General features: G+C 47.9%; 1 long non-coding RNA gene across 1 annotated transcript in view; it reads left to right on the top strand.

The window, feature by feature from the left end:
* Nucleotides 1-21,448, top strand: part of LOC134510813 (uncharacterized) — a 37,615-nt gene extending 16,167 nt beyond the window's left edge. Inside the window, exons 2-3 of the long non-coding RNA XR_010069738.1 lie at nucleotides 20,873-21,029; nucleotides 21,152-21,448. This is a non-coding gene — a long non-coding RNA (uncharacterized LOC134510813). The remainder of the gene's footprint in view (nucleotides 1-20,872; nucleotides 21,030-21,151) is intronic.
* Nucleotides 21,449-22,253: the final 805 nt, after the last annotated feature.

Below are 22,253 nucleotides of genomic sequence, written 5' to 3'. Positions count from 1 at the left end.
CTCCACCTGACCCTCGCCCAGCAGCCCTGGCACTCACTCCTCCTCAACTGCAGCCACGCAGGTCTCTCCTCCAGGAGCAATGGGGTCATTGAAAACTCATGGCAAGGAGACTCCCTGCTCTCAGTTTCAGGGCTTGCCTCCGGCCCAAAGGGGCTTAGCTGTTCCCAGTGTGCCTGGTTTCCTCAGGGCAGGTGGAAGTGCTCCCAGAGAGGTCACCAACATCTGTGTCTGGCTGGGACAGGAGCAGTCAGTGGCAGGCATGCACCCAGCTAGGACAGGCTCTTGGTAAAGCTTTAGTTGTTAAGACCTTGCAGATTTTCCTAAGGATATGCAAGCGTGTTTTTTTCTGGAAGGACAAGTTTGCAGTTCTGCATGGGTGGGATGCAGCCTAGAGCTGATGGGGTTGGTGTTGGCATCTCCAGATGGGCCACACATCCAGCCAGAAGGGCAGGAGGGGTGAGAGCCTTACAGGACAAATTACCAGAAATTCTGATGCTGAACACCAGTTTTTTCATGGTCTTGTTTTTGTCAAAATGGCAAGACCAGCTTGGGTTTATTTTCCCTCCAGAAAAAAGAAACATTCAGCCTGTAACAGCCTGAATGGGAATTTGCAGCCCAAACAGACAAGACCTGCCATTCTCCTGAACATCTCACTCTGGCACTTCATAATGAGAATTTTGGGCAGCGTTAATGATATCAAATGTACTTGGGCAACCTGTCAGAGAGATTGGATGTCAGCTGCAGAGCAAAATACAACTCCAGCCTAATTGTGGGCCTTCAGGAGGAGTCTCATGAATATGTATAAATAGTTGAAAATATGCTGTGACACCCAGCTAGTTCTTCAAAATGTAGATAACTGTGCAGTTATGGTGAAGATTGATAAAATGCATGATAACTTGGTAAAGGGAAGTTGCTTGTGAATATTCAAGCTGAGTTAGGCATGTGAAATGATACGAGAGGGTTTTCTGCTCAATAATAACATTCTTCCAACTTCAGTTATGGTGGTTCCATGATGCCTCCAAGACATTTCTCTGAATTTCCTGTGCCAGATAAAACAGTGCTGATAAAATATTGGACTGTGTGTGGGAGCACTTTTAAAATATCTATGTAAGACCAGAAACAAAATACTCCAGTAAAGACAAGTATTTTCTTTACCATTTATCATTGGATAGGATGGAGGTGGCTGGCAAGGTGTGTGTACGCGTGTGGCAGGGGCAATGGATGTGACTGGGGGCACTGGAACAGTTACAGAGGTTTGAAAAAGATGCAATTAAAAACCAGTTGCATTTCCGCAACCTGTATGTGCTCCCCCTGTGTAGGGGATTGGAGAACCCCTTATCACTGTGCCCATCCAAGTGGGTTCCCAGGTCTTGGCTAGAATAGGTCTGGAAATGCAGAATTCTTTTGAAATGTAGGATGTATTCAGGAAGCAATCACAGCAATGTATGCAAAGTACAGCATCACTCCAAAAATATGTTGCAACAGTCCTGCAGTACTTAATTCTTCTAAAGACATTTGTCACTATTTGGTATTAATATATGTCTTACAGACATTTCTGTGTATCCTATTAAGTTACCGAAATGCAGAAATGAGGGATGAATAGATGAAGACGTTGATGAACAATGCTATGGGAAGGTCAGATGTACTAAAATATCCTCAGCTGAAATGCATCAGCCAAAATTCCTATCAATTTGAGCTCTGCCGAGTGATTAATTTTTTCATCATTCCTTGCATGTTGTGCTATAAATTGATATTTTTCTAGAATGATCATGCAAACCTCACAGAAAACACAAGTTGTAATGCATCAGGATGGCAGGCAGCAGCTAGGAAAACACACTGCAGATTGTCTGGTTTTGAGGGATAAGTCTTGCAAACCAGGTTTTGAGGGGAAGTTTAAGAATTTCTGCTTACTAGGTTAATTATTTTGGATCATATGCTACTCCGCTTTTCTGAGGAGCTTTTGTGGGAACAGCGTACTACATTTGGCTTTTCACAAGTGGGACTGAAGTGTTTAAGTTGTTGCTCTGAATGACTTGTGCCTGCTACACTAGGCATTCAAGGTTTTTCAGCTTAACGACTCTGGGAAGAGGAGCACAACACAGCTCTCCAGGGTCTGCCCATCAGTATGTGGCTAGTATGTGGAAACAACAACCCAGGGAGCTGAGGGCTGTGTACATCAGTACACAAATAAGCCATTGAAGCCATGACAAAAGATGCTTGTGCTCCAAATCACATAATCACAGAATCATAGAATAGTTTGAGTTGGAAAGGACCTGTAAAGGTCACCTGATCCAACCTCCCCTGCAATGAGCAGGGACATCTTCAACTAGATCAGGTTGCTCAGAGCCCCGTCCAACCTGATCTTGAAAGTTTCCAGGGATGGGGCATCCACCACCTCTCTAGGTGACCTGTTCTCGTGTTTCACCACCCTCACTGTAAAAAATTTCTTCCTTAGATCTAGTTTAAATCAACTCTCTTTTATTTTAAAACCATCAGCCCTTGTCCTATCGCAACAGACCCTGCTGAAAAGCCTGTCCCCATCTTTCTTATGTGCCCCCTTTAAGTATTGAAAGGCCACAATAATGTGTCCCTGGAGTCTTCTCTTCTCCAGGCTGATTAACACCAACTCTCTCAGCCTTTCTTCATAGGAGAGATGTTCCATCCCTCTGATCATTTTTGTGGCCCTCCTCTGGACCTGCTCCAACAGGTCCATGTCCTTCCTGTGGTGAGGGCTCCAGAGCTGGATGCAGTACTCCAGGTGGGGTCTCACCAGAGCTCAGTAAGGGGGCAGAGTCACCTCCCTCAACCTGCTGGCCACACTTAGAATCATAGAGAATCATAGAATCATAGAATTGCTGAGGTTGGAAGGGACCTTTAAGATCATCAAGTCCAACCATTAACCTACCCTGACAAAAACCACTTCTAAACCATGTCCCTAAGTGCCCCATCTACCCTTTTTTTAAACACCTCCAGGGATGGTGAATCCACCACCTCCCTGGGCAGCCTATTCCAATGTTTAATAACCCTTTCAGTGAAAAAATGTTTCCTAATATCCAATCTAAACCTCCCCTGACGTAACTTGAACCCGTTTCCTCTCGTCCTGTCACTTGTCACCAGGGAGAAGAGGTCAGCCCCCATCTCCCTACAACCTCCTTTCAGGTAGTTGTAGAGGGCAATGAGGTCTCCCCTCAGCCTCCTCTTCTCCAAGCTAAACAACCCCAGCTCCCTCAGTCATTCTTCATAAGGTTTGTCCTCCAGACCCCTCACCAGCTTTGTAGCCCTTCTCTGGACACGCTCCAACACTTCAATGTCCTTCTTGTAGTGAGGGGCCCAGAACTGAACGCAGTACTTGAGGTGGGAACTGAACGCAGTACTCGAGGTGGGAACTGAACGCAGTACTCGAGGTGAGGCCTCACCAGTGCCGAATACAGGGGGATGATCACTTCCCTAGTCTGGTTTACCACACTATTCCTGATACAGGCTAGGATGCTGTTGGCCTTCTTGGCCGCCTGGGCACACTGCTGGCTCATATTCAGCCGGCTGTCCACCAACACCCCAGGTCCTTTTCTGCCGGGCAGCTTTCAAGCCACTCCACCCCAATCCTGTAGCGCTGCATGGGGTTGTTGTGACCCAAGTGCAGGACCCGGCACTTGGCCTTGTTGAACCTCGTACCATTGGTCTCAGCCCATCAGTCCAACCTGTCCAGGGCCCTCTGCAGACCCACCCTACCCTCAAGCAGATCAACATGCCCGCCCAGTTTAGTGTCATCTGCGAACTTACTGAGGGTGCATTTGATCCCCTCATCCAGATCATTGATAAAGATATTAAAGAGAACCGGCCCCAGCACCGAGCCCTGGGGGACACCACTTGTGACCGGACACCAACTGGATTTAGCTCCATTTACCATCACTCTCTGGGCACGGCCATCCAGCCAGTTTTTTACCCAGCGAAGAGTACACCTGTCCAGGCCATGAGCAGCCAGTTTCTCCAGGAGAATGCTGTGGGAAACAGTGTCAAAAGCTTTGCAAAAATCCAGGTAGATGACATCCACAGCTTTTCCCTCATCCACTAAGTGGGTCACCTTATCATAGAAGGAGATCAGGTTTGATAGGCATGACCTGCCCTTCACAAACCCATGCTGACTGGGCCTGATCACCCTGTTCTCCTGCATGTGCCGTGTAATGGCACTGAGGAGGATCTGTTCCATGACCTTCCCAGGCACCGAGGTCAGACTGACTGGCCTGTAGTTCCCTGGATCCTCCTTCTGGCCCTTCTTGTGGATGGGTGTCACATTTGCCAACCTCCAGTCAGCTGGGACCTCCCCGGTTGTCCAGGACTGCTCATAAATGATGCAAAATGGCCTGGAGAGCACTTCCGCCAGCTCCTTCACTACCCTTGGGTGGATCCCATCTGGCCCCATAGATTTGTGCACCTCCAGGTGCTGAAGCAGGTCCCTCACCATTTCCCTTTGGATTAGAGGGGCTTCATTCTGCTCCCCATCCCTGTCTTCTAGCTCAAGGGTCTGGGTACTCAGGGAACAACTGGTCCTACTGCTGAAGACTGAGGCAAAGACGGCATTAAGTACCTCAGCCTTTTCCTCATCCTTGGTCACTATGTTACTGGCCCCATCTACTAGAGGACAGAAATTATCCCTAGTCCTCTTTTCATTGCTAATATATTTATAGAACCTTTTTTTGTTGTCCTTGACAACAGAAGCCAGGTTACTTCTTTTGATGCAGCCAGGATACAGTTGGCCTTCTGGGCTGTGAGTGCACATTGTCAGCTCATGTCCAGCTTTTCATCCACCAGTGCCCCCAAGTCCTTCTCAGCAGGCCTGCTCTCAATCCCTTCATCCCCCAGCCTGTATTGATACTGGGGTTGCCCCAACCCAGGTGCAAGACCATGCATTTGGCCTTGTTGAACCACATAAACTTCACATGGGCCCAGTTCTTGAGCTTGTCCAGGTCCCTCTGGATGGCATCCCATCCCTCAGGTGTGTCAGCTGCCCCACTCAGCTTGGTGTTATCTGCAAACTTGCAGAGGGTGCACTCGATCCCACTGTCTATGTCATTGATGAAGATATTAAACAGTACTGGTCCCAGTAAAGACCCCTGAGGGACAGGGGACAGACACCACTTGTCACTGATCTCTGTCTGGACATTGAGCCATTAACCACTACCCTCTGGATGTGACCACCCAACTAGTTCCTCATCCACTGGATGGTCCATCCATCAAATCCATAGTTCTCCAGTTTAGAGAGAAGGAGAAGGATGTGGTGGGGAATTCTGCCAAAGGCCTTACAGAAGTCCAGATAGATGACATCTGTAGCTCTTCCCTTGTCCACTGATGTAGTCACTAAAATGACTTAGACTCTTTGGTTTTACTACATTTTATCTGGCTCCTTTGAAACAAAAATAGTCCTGAAACTACATGGAAGGGAGGAAGGCTTTTTCATCTTCTAGAAAACCACTCGAATGTTTGTATACATGAGAACAGCTAACACAAAGCAAAGCAATAGTTCTTCTGCAGGATTGAAAGCAGGTGGCTCCTGTTACGAGTACCAAATGTGCCACTGAGTGTTTCTGTGTAAAACCAGCATCAGTCCAGCGCTGTATCACTCCTTTGCCTTCACAAACAGATTTATGTCCGTTGCGTCTGTCTGGCTGCATCTTGCATCATCTGAATTTGGAAGACAGAAGGGGAGGAAGTCTTACCTGTAAAGGGATTTCTGCCCTGCTCTGGACCGTTTTACCCTTCTTTTAGTCCCCTCTTTCCCTGTGCAACTATCTGACTAAGATTGCTGAGATTCATTTGTTGAATCTCCTGTGCTCCCTTGCCTGCCCTTGCAGAGAAGACCATGTCTGTGTGGAACTTACATATAGACTGAGGAGAGCAGGGTGCTGTCTTGCCTTGCAGTTACTACTGGAGAACAACTAATCCCGCGTGGATAGGACCAAGCTAGCCCAGTAAGTCAGTTATTGGTAAATCAGAATGTGCACTTGCAGGGCGCAGGACATCATCCTCAGGTTGGCTGTCTCTGTAGGTCCTCACATCCAGGTGATGCCCATGTCTTGCTGATTCTTTAGGTGCAACTTCACCACATTTCTGCCTGTCTATTCTCTCTCCTAAAATTGTTATCCAGATTTTCAAATGTCTTGATTACTGCAAGGTTATTGCTCTACCAACATCCGCCCAGATCCTGCTATGAAGCTTGTTTTCTTAGATCTCTCTTTTGAACATGCCAGCTCTCTCTATCCACCCCACCATCAGTTTCCCTCCTCTCTTACAGTGATATTCCATCCCTCTCCCAGGCATTATCTCTTATTTACTGTCAAAACACCAGTGCCTGCCCCAGCAGGATCACCTCCCACCCTCTCTCCCACCGTCGTTCACATGTTCAATTTTGTTACTAGCACTTATGTGCTTCTTGTGCTGGAAGAATCTCTTTGCAGACGTCCAAAATTCTTCTTTCTCATCCCTGAAACATCCCTTTCTGAGCAACCCCTTTCACTCCGACACCTCTAATCAGCCTAGGACAGGAAAGTGGTTGGGATGTGGAGAGGACAGCTCCCTGTTGTGTTGACCAGCCCTTTTTTGGGATTGCTTTCCTATGTCTTTTTTATATTTAAGGGCAAATGTTGGACCATATGATCTGAGCTTTTGTGCCAGTAGGTTACTTAGAGCTGTGGTTAGTTGTCCTAAGCACAGCGTTAAAACCAATGGGGACAGCAAAGAGCTATCAAAAAGCACTCCTCCACAGATAAATTTTGAGAACTCCCCATTGCTTCCCTCCAGCCCTGCAGCAGCCTGCTCTGCAAGGCAGCATCCTCTGGCTCAGAAAGACTTCACTTCAGATTTTGGCTGCTTACCACTCCAGTCGTACCAGCTCAGCGCAGACGCAGTGGGAAGGAGAGGGGTGCGTACACAAGCCGCAAGGCAGCTGCCCCTCTTCTCCTCTGTTGTCATCGACCATAGCGTGTCCTGCGTCACACGGTGGGGCTGTGCGACTGCAGCCCCCAAACCAGATGGGATCTGTGATCAGCCCTCTTCCACCTCCCTTGTTCACCTATGGCTTCCCCCAGCCTTGCATAACAGGGGCCATAAGAGCGTTGGGACTTGTTAAAAGGACAAGTCTTGCGGCTTTCGCAATTGATTAAAGGAGCTTTGCTTTTTGCAAACCACTTTCTAAAGTACTTTAGCTGTGGAAATAAACAAAAAGCATGACTAGATGGACACAATAGTGTTCTTTTAAAAATTCACCCTTCTAAAACTTAATGTTTGTTAATACTAATACTATGTATTAATAAATGGCCAAGTGTTGGATGCTTGACTGAAGTGCCTCTAAGAACATGGTACTGTAAACCGTCATTTCAAAAACTTTTTAAAATACTTCATTCGTTTATGTCTGCATAGCTCAATAGTATATTACATCTGGGTCATCTCTTGGCCACCACAAGCCCACTCAAAGCAGCAGCTGTCACACTGTGCTACCACTCTGGAGGTCCACGTGAACCCCTGGACAGAGCTGTGTGGAGCGGTCTGCTCCATTTTTCACAATGAGTATTCTAAAACACGTCTTTCCCCAGAGTCTGAGCAGCCCCTCCTTTCAGTGCTGCCAGGGAAGGTGACATCCTTGGACTGAAGTAGCAAGCCCAGCTCCTCTGAGACATCATTGCCATGGTCCCGTGACTGAGCAGTGGACATAACCCCAGCACTCGCAAGCCCTGGTCCTGAGATTTCAGTAGTGGTCTGAGCGCCACAGCTCAGACCTTATCTCTCTTTGGAGTCCTGCAGTGCTCCTTAAATGCTCTACATGAAAGAGAAGAAATCACAGTTACCAAAAGGCACGTTAATCATGTAAATGGCTTAATTACTTTGATTAGTTCCATAACCCAGCTTATCCTGTGATGCCTGGTAGTGCAGCTACCTGGGTCTGGATGAGATGGCTGGGGATGGGGTGCAGGGACTTGCCTTCACATTAAATATGCATAGAACCCTGTGTTCCACAAAGGACTTTGTATCAGGCATATGTGGAGTCAGAAGTACTAGTGTTGGGGGCATGAAATGACATCTCTGTGAGCAGGTACTGAGCTGATCCCAGCTCATCAGCTTGGAAATGGGACAACGGGGGGATCATACGATGCTACATGATCCTCCTGTAAACTGCATGAGAAAAGTGGATAGGAAGGGATCACTCGCTCTTGAAACTCGAGTCACATTTTCATGGGCAGCAAGTCAAAACCAAACAAAAATGCTTTTCTTTCATACCCTCATTTTAGCCAAAGATTCCAGTGCCACAGGGTGTTCCAGAGACCAGCTGATACTGCCTTTAGCAGGGATTCAGGGAAATGCGTGCAGGAAAGGTTTGCAGATGGCCATTTGACACAACGGACCAAATGTAATCCAGGGCTCAGAAAAACAGATCCACTGGTTGCTGGGAGCTGGAGGGCTGTCCCAGGGGACACAGGGCTCGCTGATTATCTGGACTTTTTACTTTTAGCCTCAGCATCTGCTTCTGGTTACTCTGGAGACTGGATGGTGGCTTGGAGGGACCTCTGCTCTGACCCAGTATAGCTGCTCTCACACACTGTCAGTCGCATTTGGCTTAAAAACTGACGTTAAAGATATCTCAGTGCCTTTGGGACCATATCTAAGGTGTTAGGTCCTTCTGTCTTCTATAACTTCTTAAAAATTCAGGAGGGAAAAAAATAGATACAAGAACTTAAAAAGCAAAGATTAATAAAAAGCTTCCATTTTTGAAATATTTTGAGTATTTCTGATTTATTCATGAAAGTTTAGAACAGTTTCTGTTTACGTAACATTAAAATAACAAAATGCGTCAAATATCTGATCATTTAGATACTGGGTTTGGCTTTGGTTTTAGTATGGGATTTCATGCCTTAAAATCACCCTCCCGTTTTTATCCTGCAGGCGAGACTGGTGACTGTAGGAGGGATTTCTTCTTTGACATTCTAAAATATAACCCAGAAATGTATGTTTTGCCTCTTTTAAGGGAATGTTTCTGTAGACAATGGAACTTGATAAAACCAGACAGGGTGTATGGCTTCTGTTGGACTGTCAATTTATTTTTAATATACATACAGAGAGATTTTGTTGCTACTTTGCCATCTTATGGCAGAGGAGTTCCCATCGCTGTGCTGGCCCACACGCGTTCTATGGCTCCAGGTAAACAGACACGCAGCAGGTTTTGGTGGGTTTTGTCTTGTAATGGAGATTTATTTCTGGAATGAATCACGCTTCCAATCTGAAGTTAGTAGAAGCTGACCCTGAATTTTTGGGCATCCCTTGGTGCTAACAGCCACGTGAACTTTGAATACATTGCTATATAATATTGCTACAGTCTCATATTGTACTTTTTGGAAAATGACACACAAAGGAGAAAGAACATAGTCTAATACTAATGTAAAGATTGCTTTATATAGCTTAAAGCTGTCCTTTGAAGCATGTTTTATTTTTAACATTTCATTGGTTATCTCCAAATATAGACTGTGGCGAAACGCAAACAGGGGAGGAAGAAGCGAGCACACACGTGTGGCCGTTCTGCCCCTGCGCCGTATCGGTGCTGCTGGAAGCCCATCCGGCTTCTCCCAGGTTCTCCTCTCCTTCCCAAAAACGGGGAGTAGACCTTGGCCCTGCATTTTACACGGGCCCTGAGCCAGGCCCAGCGCTCCCATCCGACACCCATATCCACAACGTTGCAGTAGAGTGTAGATGCTGGTGGGGCTGGGAGGAGGAGTGTGTGGTGTGGTGGTGGTGATATTTTGGCTCAGAAGCTGGTGAATCAGAGACGGAGTGAGATGCAATGCTCCTCCCAACTGGGCATCGGCAGGTCACAGCCTGTTTCCCACGGGGCCTGGGGGAGGACAGGGTCACCCCAAACGACTTCAGAGGCAACAACAGACCTGGACATCAGCTCCAGTCACAGCAACCCTCACTCCTTCTTGCAACAGACTGGCTGGCTGCATGTTCTCCTGCTTCCTGTCATGTGTTTTCTCCATGGCAGTTTGTCTTACTCCCTAGTCTTGCAGCTGCAGCCACTTTCACGCATGACCCTCACACCCACAGCTCTCTTGGTGGGACACTCAGGTGCAGCGCTTGGGACAGGGTCCCCTCAGCATCCCTAACCTCTGCCCAGCGGGAGGGAGCGCATCCACCATCAGCAGGCTGGAGCAGGACCTGCTCCTTGGCAGGAAGGGATGGGAGGTGTACAGGACCCAGGGAAGAAGGTGGGCAGGAGGGACCCTGCTTCTGCAATGCGGTGATGAAGGAGTTCCCTTGAGAGAAGGAAAACCTTGTGTGGATTTCTTCACCAGGGGGTACGGCTTCAACAGGAGCACTGGAGAGCATGTCTCCTCCCTTGCCTGTCCGTAAATGAGTGCTGGTCACGTTTTGGGGAAATGAGCTTTCGGATTTTCCATGCAGCTGGCTTTTTTTATGCCAGGGATGAAGGGTCTGACTGGGGAAGTGGCAGGCATCTGCCTGGGTCCCTGCTGCTGGTGAGCAGAGATACTGTGCTGGATGGGCAGCAAGACCTTCACCTCAACCCTGGGCTTCAAAACTTGCTCTGGTATAGGTATCACAGGGACTTCAAATTGAATTTCCTTCAGCCTCATAACCGTTTGGCCATGCAATATCACAGACTGCTTCTCTCGCTTGTTTTTGTCTTCTCGTCCCGCTGGAACCACTGTGTGGGCTCATGAACCCACTTGCCAAAGAAGCAGCAGCACATAAGCTGCAGCCCCTGGTCCTGGCTCGGGGCAGGCAAGCGGCGGTGCCTGGTGTGCTGTGTGGCACGCCGAGTGGCAGCTGCCATTTCCATCAGACATGGGTGGGAGGTCCAGGAGAACCAAAAGCCACCGGGGGAATCAGAAGGGAGGACTCTTCTTATTATTAGCCATGTCATCTGATGACAACTGTACCTCAGGCACCCACCCACGCTGCTTCCTACTGCTTTGAAGCAGCTGCTCGGCTCAGCTTGGTGGGGAAACACTCAGCCAGAAGCTGCTAGTCTGTATCTGACTCCTAAGTGTAAAATTAAACCACCCTGCTGCCAAGCAAGGAGGAAAGCATGGCTGGTGTCCAGGCTTGGTGGGACGGTGAGGGGGAAGGGCTTCCTACGGCCAAGATTGAAGGGCTCCAGGGAAGTCAGTGGAGTGGTGACTTTGCTGGACACCCATCACAGCAAAGTCATTGCTGAGCTCCTTGTCTCTTCCCCTGCTCCGATTTCAGATTGCTTTTCTTTGATTTTCTGCTTGTCCTACATTTAAGCTTCTGTTCAACCTTGCACTTACCTCTAGAATTCCTCAATGTTTGGGCTGAGACCCAGGACAGCTCTTTCAGTTTGCAAATTGATTTAGTCACCTCTCTAGTCCTTAGCATAGGTGCTGTGCATTACCTGGCAACATTAAATCATAGATGGGTTCTGCCAGGGGAATTAGGAATAGACGAGGAATGGGAGGTATTTCACAAACTCTCTGCACAGAAAGCCTGAGGGATCATCATGGCTATCGAGTCTAGTGAGGATTCCCCAGTGGCCTAGTAACACAGTTTAAAAAAAAACATAAATGCATAATTAAACTTTCTTTGAGCTCCCCTTCTAATGGTGTTAGTGTCTCTAATGCTGCAGGCAGGTATCTCTAAGGGAACTCGTATGTCTTAAAAACTCAGCCCCTCATGCCTTGTCACCTGGATCTGTTCTGTGACATCCCGCTTGTCTCCTGTAAATCTCTAGGAGACAGGGGATGGCAGCCCAGGGGCATGAGATAATACAGGCATTTCTAGATCTACAGAGAAAAGGGGACTGATCCCACGCTGAGCCGCCAGACAACACCCAAGGACGTGGGCTGGTGAGCTGTACCCACGCTGCTATACACCACGAGGAGAAGGTGCTATACACCACGAAGTCCCTTCCTCCATTCTCCTGTCCCTCGAGTCAAACCTGCTCAGGAGCCTGTTCAAATACAAATTAGCATCAGCCTGCTTGTTTGTCATTACACTCTGTGTGCCACATTCCCAGAGGATCACAGCAGTATCTCACCCATGAGCAGGGGGGTCTTGGGGATCTCCCACCGCAAAGGTCAATCGTGTGGTTTGCAATTGCTGTCCTTGCTGCTCTCCTGGGGCAAATGGTGTTTTCATCCCTGGGAAGGGTTTGGCAACACCACCTGGACTTAGTGAGTGAACTTTTATAATCTATTAAGTATTTTATAGATTTTACAGTATTTTAGTTTTATAAGGTAAGTCTGGGCAAGAAAAAAGAGCTCTTTCTTTACCACCCAAGTCCATGCTGCCCTGGGGTTTTGTTTGCAGGTGGGAGGTTCAGCTCTTTGGAGCGGGAGGAAGGACACCCGCTGAGCGTCAGCATCAACCTCAGGTTAAGCTGCTGCTGAGGGGTAGGCAGGGAAGAGGGGTCCCTTCCCCCAGCACCTCAACAGCCCTCTCCTTAAACCTCCCTCCAAGGTGATCCTCCTGTGGAGAGAGGCTTACTGAGCTGTTGGTGAGTTACAGCAAAGACTTAAGAGATTTTAAAATGATCCCTGCCACTGACTGGCTGCCTCCTCTGAGCAGGAAATAAGTTTTCCTAATCACTATTAACAGTTTGTTGCTTTTCATGGAAAGCCCAACTGGGAGTTCAGATCCCTGTGCATAGCCTGGGTCTTGACCTGACCCCTACATCTCTGTAATTCTTATAATTTTTTTAAGTGTCATGACTGGGTCTATTCTATTCTATTCTATTCTATTCTATTCTATTCTATTCTATTCTATTCTATTCTGCATTTTGGTCACAACAACCCCAAGCAACGCTACAGGCCTGGGGAAGAGTGTCTGGAAAGCTGCCCAGCAGAAAAGGACCTGGGGGTGCTGGTGGACGGCCAGCTTGACAGGAGCCAGCAGTGTGCCCAGGTGGCCAAGACAGCCAACAGCCTTCTGGCTTGTATCAGGAATAGCGTGGCCAGCAAGAGCAGGGAAGTGATGGTGCCTCTGTACTCGGCACTGGTGAGGCCTCACCTCGAGTACTGTGTTCAGTTCTGGGCCCCTCTGTACCAGAGGGACATTGAAGTGCTGGAGCGTGTCCAGAGGAGAGCTACCAGGCTGGTGAGGGGTCTGGAGACCAGGTCATATGAGGAGAGGCTGAGGGAGCTGGGCATGTTTAGCTTGGAGAAGAGGAGGCTGAGGGGAGACCTCATTGCCCTCTACAACTACCTGAAAGGAGGCTGTAGAGAGGTGGGTGTTGGCCTCTTCTCCCAGGTGAATAATGACAGGACCAGAGGAAATGGTCTGAAGCTGCAGCAGGGGAGGTTTAGATTGGATATTAGGAGGAATTACTTTACTGAAAGAGTGGTCAGGCACTGGAACAGCCTGCCCAGGGAGGTGGTTGAGTCACCATCCCTGGAGGTATTTAAGAAACGTCTAGATTTGGCACTTCAGGGCATGCTCTAGTGACAGAGACTGTAGTTTGTTTGAGGTTTTTTGGTTTTGTTTTTTGTGTGTGTATGGTTGGACTCGATGATCTCAAAGGTCCTTTCCAACCATGAAGATTCTACGATTTGATTCTATTCTGTTCTGTTCTGTTCTATTCTATTCTATTCTATTCTACTCTAGGTGTTATAACTGGTTATGATTTTGAACCCCAGGCAGTGCTGCTGGCCCTGGTATAAGGCAGGATGGGCATCTCTTGCTGCGGAAGCCCTGTGCTGGGTCGGAGACTGAGGGTCCCTGCTGCCTGCGCTGCCTGCGCTGCCTGCACCTGACACAGTGTAGGTGCTTGACACCTCTCCTGGGGGGCCTCAAGGCAGCAAAGGCATTTTCTTTGGCTGCACCAAGCTGGAGGATAATGTTTTTATTTTAACGGCATGAATTCCCAGTTGCAGGAGCTGTTTAACCAAGGTGTGGCTTTGGGCAAGAAGGGGACGGTGTCGGTGGGTGGATGGGAGCGGGCAGGACGCTGGTGGCTGGGGCTGAGGTCACCCCAGTGCATGCTGAAGATGCCCCTCAGCTGGCCGAGGAAAAAGCAAAGTACCTGGTGTGCCTCACCCCAATCTTAGCTTGACCCAGTTTGAATAAATCCCCTGCCAGGGATTGTCTTCACTGCCAACTTTAAATAGCAACATCTTCATTAACCTAAGCCTTCTTTTGAGCCTCGTGGCTGCTCTCTCTGCAGAGCCTGTTGTATTACCCCTATCTCAGACCGACAGTCCAATCCTTCCCACACCTGCACCAGTGCTAGCAGCGCTACGAGCTGCAGGCTCAGGGAGGTGGTTTAAAGCCTTGGCATGTGGTCCATGGGCTATGGAGATTCGCCCTAGGAAAATTTCTCCTTGCAGAGCAGTATCAGACGTAGAATCATAGGATCGCCTAGGTTGGAAGGGACCTTTCAAATCATCTAGCCCAACCATCAACCTAACTCTGACAAAAACCATCACCAAACCATATCTCTAAGTCTACCTGTCTTTTAAATACCTCCAGGGATGGTGCCTCAACCACTGCCCTGGGCTCTTTCTTTCTTTTCTTTCTTTTCTTTCTTTTCTTTCTTTTCTTTCTTTCTTTCTTTCTTGCTTTCTTTCTTACTTTCTTTCTTGCTTTCTTACTTGCTTTCTTGCTTTCTTTCTTTCTTTCTTTCTCTTTTGTGTGCACAGGCAAAAAACAGTAGGTGTTGGAAGAGCCCCTGGCAATACTTGCCACAAGGCCAGCTTGTCTTTGAACAGGCTGCACCAGCGGCATGTTGGCGGATCTGGGTGGAAAGAGCCCCACGGGCAGCACCCTCCAGCAGAGGGGTCTCAGGGACCCCTGCTCTCCTGCACGGGAGCCCAGGGATGTGGCAGGGGCTGGTGCTGGGCCATGCCATGGGAGGCTGTGCTCCTACCCCAGAGCCAGGGTGTTGCAGCGGGTTGTAGATGTCTGTGCTTTCTTCTTTTTCTTCAGTGCAGGGAGAGACACAACCTTTCCCTTGGACTTTCTTGTGCACGTTAAAGACTTTCTGGAGGAAATGTCAACTTTCTCTTGCGTAATTATTCTGTTAAATACACTACATAGCAGAGTCAGTTTTATTTCTCAGTTCCTGTTCAGGACGTGTCAGGCTGGTGGTTGCTTTATCTGTATCTCCAACCTCACTGCAGCTGCCATGGCAAGTACGAAGCTGCTTCTGGCTACTGCAAGGAAAGGGGGACAGGGGAGTCACATTCATGGTCCTGATGTGACCACGGTTGAGCTCCCTCTTATGGATGCCTAGAGAAAGCTGAGTTAGGCTCAGACCTTTGGATCCCACAATTTTTTTAATTTCCACCTTTCTTTACAAGCAGTTGCTTTAGATGGGGGTAGAAAAGTTTTCAGAGTGGCGTTATACCATGGATGACTTTTGAGGTCAGCTTTAGCACACGCAGATGGGATTGTAACACCATTAGTGTCATGGGTCAGGCTCTAATTCATTTAGAAATCACAGCTGCCTGATGGAAATTGCAATTTAGGGATCAGAGGTTGTGCCAAATGAGACAGATAAAAATGAGAAATACACTCAGTGCTCTGTTGGCGCAAGGTGCCAGGTTGTGGGTAGGACCACCTGAAGCTATTTGTGTCCTCTCTGCCCTAGGCCATTCCTCCATCATCCCCCATCTTGCCACCATTCCCCTTCTCCCTACCTAATAAAGGAACCGCAAACCAGTGAGAAACCTGTGCTTCCAAGAGCCTGGGCAGCCACATGGGTGCCAGGAAGCATGGGGTGGTGCTCACTGGGACCAGCAACAGTGACTCCCCGGTCTTTGCTGGGAACTGCCCCAGATAGATACACAGTGATCCCAGCAGCCTCAGATGTAGGACCTGATGGAGGACTGAAAAGCTCTTCTACTGGCACCCAGGGGTGTCACGACCTGCTCACAGGACTCTACTTATTTCACCCAATGAATGAATAAATTAATTAATGAAAATACGTAGTGTTAGCCCCAAAGCCGTCCCAGGTACCCTGTACTCTTTTGCCCCCACTTGTCCCTCCATGTCTGGGTGGCCAGGGGGATGAGCCGGGTCGATTGAAGTGTGAGGCGCTTCACCACTGCGGTGTCTTGTGCTTAAGGGGCGATTTCATCCCTCACCAGGCAGGTCGTAAGAATCCCACCATTATGGATGTGTACCACTGTGTTTTGTAAAGTCGCGGTCATTTTCAGTGTTAGAACTGCATTGGATGAGACCCCCATCTCAGCCATGGGGGCTCTGGGGAGGGAGGGAGATGGTCCTCACTCCTGCATGCACAAGCCCATTAACCAACACCGGCAGGCAGAAATGTGGAGCCATGAACTGCCCCCACCATCTCTACATGACCTCTGAGAAGGGTTCTGAAACTACCCCAGCACCAAAAGAAAGCCTGGGTGACCTCCAGCGAATGTTCTGCAAAGCATGGACCCTACAGCCCCCTTGACTGTGAAGGAGAAGCCAGATTTCAGTGCAACAATGGCAATTTACATCCACTTCGAGATGCGAGCTATAGTGTTTGTATCTCTGCTAAACTGCCAAATAACCTCCCAGCACACTGATGGGGGAGTACAAATCCACCTGCTGAGCTGGGTAAGTGCCGTAGGAATGGAATAATTTAATTCCTCTGTTTGCCAGAGTGAAGCAAACTAACAAAAAGCCCATTCATCCTTCTAATAAAACCTTACCTCCTTTTTTGTAATCAATATGGGTCAGATCTCTTTTATGCAACGCAAGGCTCTAATTTAGCTGAGTAAAAAATGTAGTGGAATTTTGAGAATCTATAAATGCTTTGAATGTGGTGTATTTAATAACATCAATCCTGGCTAACTAGAGAGCAGGAAAAATCCTTCTATGACCATTAGGGATGGCGTTTACTATTCTAGAGCAAACACTGGTAATTTTATCTCCTGCTGCTGTTCACTAAATATATTGGCAAATACAGTGCCTTCTGACAGTGGAGAACACATGTTCCCTAACCCTTTACCGTGCTGAAATAGCCATTTAAAAATAACTTTTGAGGCAAGGCGTGATCTGATCCTTTCCATTCTTCTTCAAATGCATTCAGCCCCGGCACTGCTCAGTAGGCTGACCTGTTCTTGAACAAATGCTTCACAGATTTTTGGTAGTTATCAAAAGCTCAGTTTCAAGACCGGAGAGCGTTTCACTCCTAAAGCATAGCAAATCAGCCGGGAGAGCGTGAAAGCCACTCTGGGCAATCTCTTTTTCGCAGGGTAATTTACTTTCAAATAAGCAGAGAGAGGTGTTTATGGACTCCCCACCAGCCCCGCTGGCTCCGTGACAGACACTCGGTCCTCCCAAGCCCCAGCCAGCAATTCAGTCTCCTCCCAAGGAGTGTTCAAACAGGTTGGAGGATGGGAGATATCACAGCTCTGGGCAAACCCCTAGAACTGGCTGTGGCTGTGGCTGCTTCTGCCCCCTCCCAGTTCCTTCCACATGCCACACGCAGGACACCAGCAGCACCCTGAAAATCTGCAAATCCTGGAGAAGATCAACTGAATTTAGCCTATTCCCCAGCATTGCTATATCGTTGGGTTTTGCAAGCAAAAAGCAGGTTCAATTCCCCAGCTGAGTCCAAGCTGCAGTTTGTCTCCTCTTTGCTGCACTGAACCATGGCTGGAGAAATGGAGACAACCTGCAGAGCTGCTCTCCGGGCAGGAGATGCCACCACCAGCAGTGCAGTGATGGGCCAGAGAAGAGGCTAAAGCCTTTCCCTCCACACCTTAGAGCAGACTTCATCATTAAATTCCTTTATATTTATTTACATGTCCAAGGAAGACCTTAGCACAGATGCTCCAGCAGACAGGGCTGCCAAATGGCCCCTGTGTAACTAAAGAGCTGCCCAGGGCTGTGGCCAGCACCTGCCGGCGGCTGCTGGCCCGTGGGACGCAGCATCTTGGCAAGCGAGTGAGTGACACCTCATCGTACAGCTTATTGTGAGGGCTTCGCTAAGTGGAGGTAATTAATGGCTGGAGAATGACATTTAAACATGTGTTTGATACTTTCTCCTAGAATTAGGACAGAATTACACTACTTTGCATTCTGATTAATTCTTTTAGCCTGCAACTGACTAGAGATTTGCATAAGCAGCGTAGTTCATGCTTTCTGCTACCAAAAGCCGAAAAGCAGGATATTTTTCAGCTATTATTTTGCTTTCAGTATTTCAGTTAATTTCCACAGTGCATTTGTCATTGTTCAAGAACATACAATGCATTTCCAGATCTATCATTAATGCCAGCTCAATAGAATAGTGTCAGAGTGATGATGATGTCTTGTTCGTATGAATTTCAGATTTTCTGATAAAAATAAAAAACCCTGAGCCCCATCTGTAATTTTTTCTGCCCCTGCATGTTGCTTTCTGCCCTAAGGACCACATTGCTCAGCCTGTGAAACTGTATTTGTGGTTCCCCCCATGGGTGGGATGCTTGCTCCTGAGCCCCTTGCTGGCACGTTCAGTGCTCACGGTTTTAAGTCTATTTATCCAAAACAGAAGCCTGCAGCTCCCATAACAGAAGCATCACAACATCACAGGGCGAGGGCTCTGAGGTGGAGCTCTCGCTCTCTGCAATCTCTCGTGGGATGCTCCGGAGTACGTGCATCTGCCAGTCACTGCCTGTCAGATAAGCAGGGTAGAAACAAAAGCACCGGCAAATCAATTAGGGGGAAGGAAGACCCGCTTTCTGCCCTCTTGTTCAAGCTCCTTGCCTGGAAGGGACTTCTTTTATTTACCCCAGCTCCTGGTTCATGAAGTGCCTCTCCTTTCTGCCCCGTGACACACACACTATTCTTCGTTATTCTGTTGCCCACCAATAAATCCCCAGAAGAAGGCATCTTTTCTTCATTTGAGAAGTGTAATGAAAGGGCCTTGATTTAAAGTCACATTTCCATATGAAACATGTGTGCTTGTAACAAACAGCCCTTTCACCCAGGCATGCTGCTGAGCCTTTACCTGCCGGGGAGGAACCAGGGAAACATTGCACATTTTTCTGTCGAAGGGTAGATGCTTCCCTGTGAACAGCGGTGGGAGCTTGAGTGGAGACCCCCCCCAGCTGTTCAGACTGTTGCTTGTCTGTGGATGTTGACGGATGACCTTGTGCTTTGGGATGCTGTGGTTGGTATTTCAGTACCGGTGTGAATGCCACTGCTCTGGGCGTCCATGCAGTCCCCCAGCCCCAGTTTGCTGGCTGTCGCAGTCACCATGTTGGTGTGGGACTCACGAGGGAGACAAGGCATCTCCCAGTTTTCCCATGTGTCACAGCCTGAGAGAAATGCTCCAACCGCAGCCTCCCACCCCTGGTGACAGTGACAAATCTCCCTGTTTGCCCAGACTGGTATATGAAAAGCGCTACGGATGAAGTCTTGGCAATAATTTCCTTGTTTACAACTAAGTTTCCAGCCTGTCTCCTTTAAAGTAAAAAGCAGGGCTGTCATGTTGTTCAGCAGCAGTTCTCTCTGATATAAGTATTTATAACCACTTCATTACTTCGGTCATCAGTAAAACAACACTTCCTTGCTGTCGGGCTTATCCTAGAGATCAGCGGTGTCGGGGCTGCAAGGCATCGATGAGAGGGTAAATTGGAGAACATGGTGTCCACACTGCACTCCCCAGTGCCAAGGCTGCAGGAGCAGTGGACAACCCAGCAAATCCTTGGCACTGGAGAAGAACTTTAAGGCAGCAAGCAAGAGACCTAGCTGCTCTGCAAATCGAGCCCTGTAATTTGGAAAGAAGTGGGACACTGTGGCCAGCAGCGCTCTCGGAGCGGGGAAGGAGGAGACTGGAGGGCAGAGGTGCAGGTGGTCCTGCAGGTGATGAGAAAGAAAAGAGAGTCAAAACAGGAGCTGTATGAAACTCCTTCTTCTCAAAAGCCAGAGCTCAGTGCATGCACTGAATAAATCAGACACTGAGCTCCTCCGCTCGGGAGGTGACACCAGACTCGCTGTGGCACTGCAGATTTGCTGGTGCATGCCCAATGTGAACGCTCAGGTTCGCACCGGTGCCGTCGTGGTGTTAGAGTCAAACACCTCCTGCTGGGCTACAAGTCACCCAGCAGAGCCAAACCCCAAACCCTCCCCATTGCCCCTTTAACTTTAGACAGTCGCGAACAGGAAAGGAGCCCAAGCGAAGGTTTATCCAGAAGCTCACACTGACATTTTTATCCCATTACAGTCACACACACACTCAAACAGCCCAAACACATCAGGCCAAAGGGCACCACAAGAATTCAAACAGTTTCAGTCTCTTCGGCATCTGCTCAGCCATGTTATATCTCCGTGTTCTCGCAGAATATTCGAGTCATAAATTCAGACACAAAAGCTGTTTCTCCCCTCTCCTCCCTCAATTAAACTGTGTGGCCAGATTAAGCCTGGATATGAATGTCGTAATTTCCGTGGGTGAATGTCAGCCTTTCCTGAAGAGCGCTGGGAAGCTGCTGGGGTGTGCTTTCAGATGCCTACTGGCTGAGCTCTGAATTTACAGTATTGTTTATCAGATTTCTCAATATTTACACTCGGTTCCCATTCCAGTAAACAGATGACATATTATATGATACTACTGTTCAGAAACCCCAAGGAAATGAAAACCAGAGACTCTCTGCAGCAGAAACCCACAGACACGGAAGATGCTGAATTTAGGTTCCTTCCAATGCCTTTTTACTCTGTCCATTATTTATAGGCAATGTGCAGTTCATACGTACTTAGAGCAGGCACGGCACTGCTGGCAGATAGGCATTGCTCGATGGGTTCAGACTCTCAGTGTTTTTAACGCAGAACCTGTCTCCAACAGTGACAATTTCCAGATGCTCTAGAAGAAAGATTTCTGTAAGGGATGATAATAGGAAAGCCAGCCCCTAAATCAAATTCTTCTTTGCTGAAGGAACTTGGCTTGTGACAAGGAGCATGAGGAATATACTCTGCATTTTTTGAAACTCAGTTGAGTGGAAAACGAGAAAATGCTTCTGTTTGTGCCTGGCCCTGTTTGAACCCTGCGCATCTCCGTGTGCTCCAGCATCCCAGAGCATCAGGTTGCCCAGGTGAGTGCCTTTCCATGAATGCACTTGAGATTTTTCTTTTTTCACTAGAGTATGGTACCGGCAGTGCTTTTCATTTTAGTTCTTATCTTTTCTGCAATATTTCTGTTTATCTCTGTTGACAGACAAACCTACAGCGCTCGGCGATGGCGTTGCACGCGAGCTGGCAGGTGGCCCGTCCACCCTCTGCACCGTGAAGCACTTTGGTAACAGCCTGAGACAAAACCTCTTCCTTAGAGGGTATTTTGTCCGCACTTTAAAAGCAAGGCAGACAATCCATGAAATAAGGAGGTGTTTCCAAATCTGTGCTGCCTCCTGGTTTTAACCACAGAGTCCCCACATGGCTGTGGGCTCTGGGCGATAGATAGCCCCAGCCCTGCCCTGGGATGGATGGGCTGTGGGTGCCCCAGGAGGGGTCCACGAACCACATGGAATAACGCTGACAAAAGCAGCTTCTGAGGAGTCGGTGGCTGAGAAACCAAACAAGTCCCTGGCTGGGACAGGCCCGTGGTATGTGGCTTTTGCCCCAGAAAGGGAAAATCCCTCTTGCTTAATTGCAGGGAAGTTGTTGTTACTTTTGTATTACGCTCTCCTGTCCTTAATTAAATTGAATATTTTTACATAATAAATCGAGCAGTGCACCTGCAGTATGCAATGTAGATTGGGCAAAATGTTCATTTTAATTACTCTAAGTTTATTCAACCATGTTAATGCCAATAACTCCATCTGGCTGGAGCAGAAAGCACAGTTTGGCATTTATTTCCAGGTATACAAAGCTTTAGTTTCTGCAAACTGAAAGGAAATGAGCCATCGAAGGGAATCTGATCGCAGTGTTTGATTTAGCAAATTAATCTTAAACTTCAAGAACATGATAATAGCAAATAAAGCTGTATCAACTTCACCTGCCTCAGAGTTATAGGGGCATATTTCCTGCATATAAATTAGCTTAATATGGAACCAGTTTTGGCAATGGCTCTAGTTCTACTAGTATAGTAATCCATACATCAAAGAGTTAAAAAAATGAGGGGATTTTAAGAATTAGATTTGATTGAATATTAATGTGATACTTTTTTCATAATACAAACTAGCTGCTAAAGAATTCTCTTTAAAAACCAGCTTTGAGCTCAGCCATGATGAGGTGCAGTGTGTGCCATTTTGTAACTGGGGGTAACCTCTCCTACCAGGCCGTGTTCGGCGTTTGTATACTTCATTTTAAAATATCCCCAT

Source organism: Chroicocephalus ridibundus, chromosome 2, assembly GCF_963924245.1.
Source record: "Chroicocephalus ridibundus chromosome 2, bChrRid1.1, whole genome shotgun sequence".
Lineage (NCBI taxonomy): Eukaryota > Metazoa > Chordata > Aves > Charadriiformes > Laridae > Chroicocephalus > Chroicocephalus ridibundus.
The sequence above is the reverse complement of the archived record's forward strand: the minus strand, read 5'-3'. Positions and strand labels throughout refer to the sequence as shown.